The sequence below is a fragment of the Aphis gossypii genome, chromosome 2 (assembly GCF_020184175.1).
Source record: "Aphis gossypii isolate Hap1 chromosome 2, ASM2018417v2, whole genome shotgun sequence".
Classification (NCBI taxonomy): Eukaryota; Metazoa; Arthropoda; class Insecta; order Hemiptera; family Aphididae; genus Aphis; species Aphis gossypii.
The window spans coordinates 50,391,386-50,398,659 of record NC_065531.1 but is presented as its reverse complement, the minus strand read 5'-3'; positions in this window follow the sequence as shown (position 1 = coordinate 50,398,659).

Sequence of the window (7,274 nt, the reverse complement as noted above, 5' to 3'; positions counted from 1 at the left end):
TGAGCCGTTGTCACATTTCATACACGTCGGCGCAATAATAATTGATTCATCGTCGATTCTATATACACATTCTGAGGTGGATCGTTGGCGATTGCTTAACTATAGGTACGCTTTAAATAATTATTTTAATATATTATAATATAATATAATACATATACGTTGAAATTCATATTGTATAGGAGAGACACAAAATCTATTTTGTGTAACTTATTATGTCCCCTTTTCGAAATAAATGAAATATAGATACACACATTAGAATATAGAAACACGTAAATATGTTTTGTATTCACATCAAATAGTGTATTTAGATAATTAAAGGTAACATATTTCTGTAAAAATCTGAAAATGTCAAAATATTGGCATGTTTCCTAACGGAATTGGTACTATAACCTCTAGTAGTCTAGTAAACTGTTAGGTATTTATATTGGTGTTTAAATTTAATAACGATACTTTGAACGGTGCGAATTCTTATGCGTGACAAAAAATCGGGATTTGCTTTTATAGTATAGATAATAATAATATAGATATTCTTATATATTATTTATACGCGATATTCACGTCCTATACGTTGATATACAATGTCCTTGTATATTATAACTTATAACATTCAAACATATCATTATAGGTACACATAATACGTTTCGACACTTATTATAGATAGGTAGGTACCTATAACGACTCTCGATACACACTGCTCCCGATGCGCATTTATATTATTAACAGCTGAAACGAACTCTGTACGTCCGTTTCGATTACATTATTTCATCAGAATAATGGCTATGTTATTTTACTTGTTTTTTGTTTTTTTTTTTCGTCTGTCGCTGTCGATTCAAAAACCCTCTCAGCATACACACCTTCAAAGACCTCGGAGAATCCTAAATTTAAATTTCACGGGTCGTTTGTTTAATTAGAATATTCCTAGTGTGGTTTGTGCAAATGTCAACATTACACAGACAGGGTGATTTTCACCGTGGCCTAGTTTTCAGTGGCCGTTAAGACCATTAATAATATATTTATGATAATGACGGGTATAACAATAAGTTGAACATAGATTAGGTCTGTTTAAAACAATAGCTAATAATCAAGTGGTATATTATGATCGGACAATATTATTGTAAATAGGAATTAAGAAAATATTACGTACGAATTTGATTCAATTGAGTATCGTAAATATTTCTTAAGATTTTATTTTTTTAAATGATAATATTTTAAAATTTTAACTCCGAAGTAGAATATTCTTTGGAGTAGGTACTTTGATGAACAAAAATCGAATTCTAAACGTGTATTTTTTCAAAAAATTTTAATTTTCTGAAATAATTACTAATTAGTGTAGACATTCAAATTCATCATAATAATATTGTATTATGAGAACGAAATCGGGCAACGTAATTACAAAAATGCGTATGAATTATAAATTGACTACTATTGTTGCGGCAATGGTAAATACACAAAATACACAAAAATTTAAAACAAAGACATTTTTAATAATGTGCTTGTATATAAATCAACTCATTTAATTTAGTTCCTCGCTGTTTGTGAATATTTAAAATTAAAAAAAAAAAACAACGTTATCATTTTACTTAATTGTAATGAGCTTATAGTATACATTTCGTTAATGTAAAAATGCTATTAAAGTTGATTTAGAATTAAAATTAATAATACGATGTAATGTAAATTTGGAAATGAAGAATTTAAGACAAAAACAAATACTCAATATCAATATCCATGTATTTATAAGTTTCTGTAATAATATTTTAGGTTTATATTTAATATTTATAAAGGATTAAATCAACAAATCTCTTTGATCCCTTACTAAATTTGCATACATCTATATCCTGTGAATTATTATTATTATTTTTAAACGACAGTATATGTACATATGTACAGAATGTAATTTATTTGAATATACTATTAATTAAACATATTTGAAATCATAAAATAATAATAATATACTGGTATATGTATTATATTTCCTAACTTATATTAACTATAGTATTGCGAAAACAAAACGAGCAGCATCAAAGAAACATTTCCTTATTCGTATAGGACGATTCTCAGTTCAGAAAAAAATACAAAAGTTTGACTAAGAATTTATTATTTAGTTGAATCTGCAGTATAATATACGTATTTTAATATCATATTAATTTGTACAACTACTGCAGGTATTTTACATCGGATATGAAGAGGGTCATAGTTTTGAGTATCTGATACGTTTTATGCTCAGGAAGTCTAGGTATAGGTATATGATTTTTTATTTAACGTTATTAAGTACTGCAAATTCAATATTACCTATATAATATATTGGTAATATGTTTATGTCGTTTATTTTACGACATTTTTATTTCGTGACACATTTAAACAGTATGCATTCGTTATCAACATATATTCTATTTACCAACTACTAACAAGGGACTAAAGCTACGACCGTATATAGCATTATGTATAAATGTATATTAATATATTGCCTACCGTTATACATAGATGTTATGGTTCTTAGTTCATATTAATTAATTATGTACCGACTACCGATAATTATTATAGCGCTGTAGTATACGTGCAAGCTATGCGAATAAGAACTTATTAATAGTCTATGTGCATTCGCCTTCAGTACGACTAACGAATACACATTATACACATGTAACAATATAATACCCTCATATACAATTAGGCGTGTATAGTATAACGGAGTTAATTACAATTTGGTTAGATTTACATGATTGCATAATTTTATTTATTTTTAAACATTATTATCAATTTGTTTTATTGCGTTCAACGAAAATAACATAAAACAAAACAAAAATATATGCATATATATATATATACATACAGGAAAATGTCTCGCATAAAAAGTCATTATCGCAACGTATTCATTCGAGATACTTTATTGTTATGCGCTTAAATCTCGTGTTATAAATCAAACGCAAACAAGAGTCTTTTTACGGGTTACTAGTCATGTACGAATATTAAAATAAGCAGTGTTCATAAATTGTTATTATTCGTAGTTATTGTTTGTTATGTTATTATCGATATTGTGCATATTAATTATCAATACAAATTATCGTGGAATATTTATTAACATGATAATTATTTTTATTGTAACAAGATATTATCTGAATAATAATCAATAACGAACTAGCTGTACGTTAAACAATGCTGGAAACGACGTAATTGTATAGTTATCTATCATTTACATTATTATATGTCGTGGAGCTGAGCTTATAATATAATAAGTAAAATAATAGGTAGGTAATTGAACTTGCAACAATACTAACTATATTTTGATGAAGAAAATACACCGACATTTGTTTAGATTAAATTACAAATTATTTGAATGTCGAGGGTTCTACACAACAATAAACATAATATAACAGTTTATGATTTATTCACCGTGCCTACGCTGTATTATTCGAAGTTTAGGTACCTAGGTAATCTTATACATTTTAGATGCTATAATAACAGACGTAAGAACTTTACTGTCCTGTTGGACGTGTACATAAAATGTATGCTAATGCGATGCGCTTGATTGATTTTCCAATTATAAAGGGTGTTTTAAAAACACATTTTGATGTAGTATTCCCTAAGACAATGTGTCAGGATTAATAGCTTTGAGGGACTATTTTATTTTTATATTTATAGAACAAAGTGATAACCATAAAAAATGACAGCTTGACTACCCGAGAAAATATAAGTACATACATATACAGTATACAGTGTACTTATTGTACTTATTATACCGCTATAGGTGTATAAAAGTTATAATGGTTTGCGAAACGACAACAATAGAAAGTTATATTATGAAATGCTGTCATTATCGATATTTTAAAATTAACGCATCGATAATAATTAACAGTTATGCGTCCGATTCACTCATCGTCATTATTACTATTAACATAAAATCGAAAGTATCTAAATATTTATATTTAAACTATTCTTAGGCACGCTCAAATCACTATACGATCTATTGATAAATAGTCGTTATCTAATAAGGTTGCGACACGACATACACATAATAAATCTGCTGTTAAAGATTTTCGTATTATTTTTGATACAGATAATTTAAATATTATATTCGAATTTCCATAAAAATATTCTTTAAAATTATGAATTTTTTTCATTTTATTCCAGACAAAAAATGTATTATTATAATAAAGTCCAACATATTGCGTTCTAGTTCTTTATAGACTACCTATATTATTGTAAAGGCGCCGTACATATATTTTTAACCGAAGAATATTTCAATAAATTACTTATTATGTCAAATTTACGTTACAGTCGTTACGCCATTACACGCTTGAATAACTTTTCCAAATTGATAATTTAATTTTTTTTTTTTTGTAAATATTCTGACAAACGTTTTTATAAATAATACATATGAAGTGAACTGTCTATTATGAAGTGCAAGCTTGAACACAAGTTCATATTGGTTTATAACATTTTTCTTGAAACATGAAAAAAATAAATATATTCTAATAAAATTATTGGTTTTGGAAATTATATAAATATACACAATAAGCCATCAATCGCATTTCCTCGGTGAAAGATAATAACTTAAAACATATTTTATAATAATACAATTGCTACATTAAATTCGAAAGCAATGACGTCATCAACGAAATTAACATAATATTAAAAAAAAACATGTTTGAGTGAAGTTTTACAATTTAAAATAACAATTATTTATTAACGATTCACTAATATTATTTTACAAAGATTGAACACCCACTTATAAAAAATTGTGAATTACCACTTTATTTTTAATCGTCCTAATTAAAAATGAATATTATACAAGGTATACATTTTTTTTTAGTTTCGTTAGAGTAGCCAACATGATTTCGTTGTGTTAACTGACTTATTGTACATATTAAGTATTTTGTTGTTTGTCCGAATAATTGTCTTTTTCCTTTTGTGGTACTACGAAATTTTGACAAAACTATTGACAATTTATAAAAAATGACCTTTCTAAAGTACAACATGTATCTACGTTTTTCAATCAATAGGGCGAGGCTATAATGAAGCTTTTGACTTATTCTATTGCCACAAAAAATTGTATTTATTGTACAAACAATAAAACGTGCCAATGACAAACCGTCGGCTTTCCCTTTAAAGAACAGTGCACGTTTAATATGATTACAATTTATCAATTTTGGTGTAAATCCTCGAAGTAGTTAATATTTATTATTAGCGTTCATGTAATATTAAATTATGTAGTTACTTTAATATTTCGATGATAGGCTATAAGTGTTATAATTATTATTTGTTGTTCATAGCAACTAGCAATACAACTGCTGTGTATTTAAGCAATGAATAATATAAAAAAATGCGAACGCATGCATGGTTTGGTAATTTATATGTGTAGTTTGTTACTTTAAACTTAATTTCAAAGAATGAAGATGCTAAGCTACCGCGATTACATAATTAAAAAAAAAATAATACTTGGGGAGACAACAGGTATAAGCTGTGTATGAATACACTTCTTTTATGCAAAGAACATTAAAATAAATTAGCAAGAACTATAAGCAGTGACAGTTTATGTTGTAAAAAAAAACAAAAAATAAGTCTTATCAGCTGTTTGCTGCTATTTTGTGTCAAATTGAGGTATTCTGTGTTCGTTCGTTAAACTTGGGTTTCGTATAACAGGTTCTAACAAGTGCCACATGTCGTACAGGTGCAATTCGTCTCACATTGCGCAGGGTGGTAACTGGTAAGTAATATAAGTTCAGTCTAGAGTTCTTTTTTTTTTAATCTGAGATTAAATCGTAAGGATAATCGAGAGCGTTTAAATCTAAACCGTGCAGGTAAAACGTTTCGTGGTAACGGGTTTTTTTTTAAAAACAAAATGTACTTATTATTTAAAGAAAATAATCTTCTATGAGTTCGCATCTTTAGTTGTTTCTTTTTTTCGAAGTCTATTCAATTCTCAAAACGACCTGCAGGTGCCAAATTTAATGTACAGTGTATATGATGACTTTTTTTGCACTTTCCACGTATCTTGTTTGTGAACTAGTTTGTAATTAATAACATTATAAATTATAGTACATACCAGCTTGAGCATATCATGTACAATACTATAGTTTCCAGCTGCCTCCTTAACAGCTAACGAAATCAGTTCTACAAGATTATAATTATAGGTAATCAGGTTTATTAATATTTATTTTTTTGATATGGTGAAAATAATTTAGAGCCTTACTAAAATGCCAATCCATATTTCAAAATCCATTAATGTTTTTGTAAATAATTTTACTTCATCATATCTAACAAAAAAAAAATTTGAAATGTTTAAAAAATTAAATAAATATTTTTTACCATTATTCTGTACATTTTTTAATTTTTTGAATAACAATATACATATTTGATTTTATATTATTCCGAAATAAAATATTTTTTTAAGTAATTCGGTATATAGAAAATTTTAACGAGTAATTTATGAGTAATAATTATATTAAGTTTAGATAAGCGGAGTGGTAGATAAACATTTTATGGTGTATTCTGCCCACCAAAACATTTAACACTTTTAAGTTATTACTCATAAACTAGTCGTCCTAATTTTGATTTTTAGTATCAAAATACTCTAAAAATATTTTGCTTCGGAATATAAAATTAAAAATGTATGTTATCATTCAAAAAAGTAAAAACTTAAATAATTTCTTTTTTTTTTTAAAAGAAATATTTTTTTAATTGTGACTAGAAATTATCTAAATGTATTTATTTTTTTTAAAACTTTAATAGATTTTCAAAAAATGAGTGTTATTTAATAAAAGAATCTTCCAATATTTTGATAAAACTTATGTTTATAACAAAATAAAACTATGTGTTTTTATTATCGTTTATTATTTAATAAATAAAAATTTACTGAGAATTGATTTTTTCGAGTATTATTATTTGTATTTTATTTTAAAATTAAAGTTTTAGAAATTTAAAATACTTATATGTACGATCTAATGTAGATTAAGATTTTATTTAAATTACTTGAGTATTTTATTATTATAAAAGTGTAAATTAATTCGAAAGCTTATAATGTAAAATGTACGAATATGTATAAAACATCAAATATTTATTATTATTATTCGTTGTTGTAATAGTATTACGTTGATTTTTCCTAATACTCGTAAATCTTACAAACGAATCGATTGATCATCTTCATCATTGGTGTTATAAAAAATGTTATTGATTTTTAAATGAAGTTGGAAGAAATGATATGATTTATACTTTGTAGTTCTTTAATTATGTAACGCTAAGTGATAAAGTTCCAGAAAAGCTTATTTTATAGTCTGTAT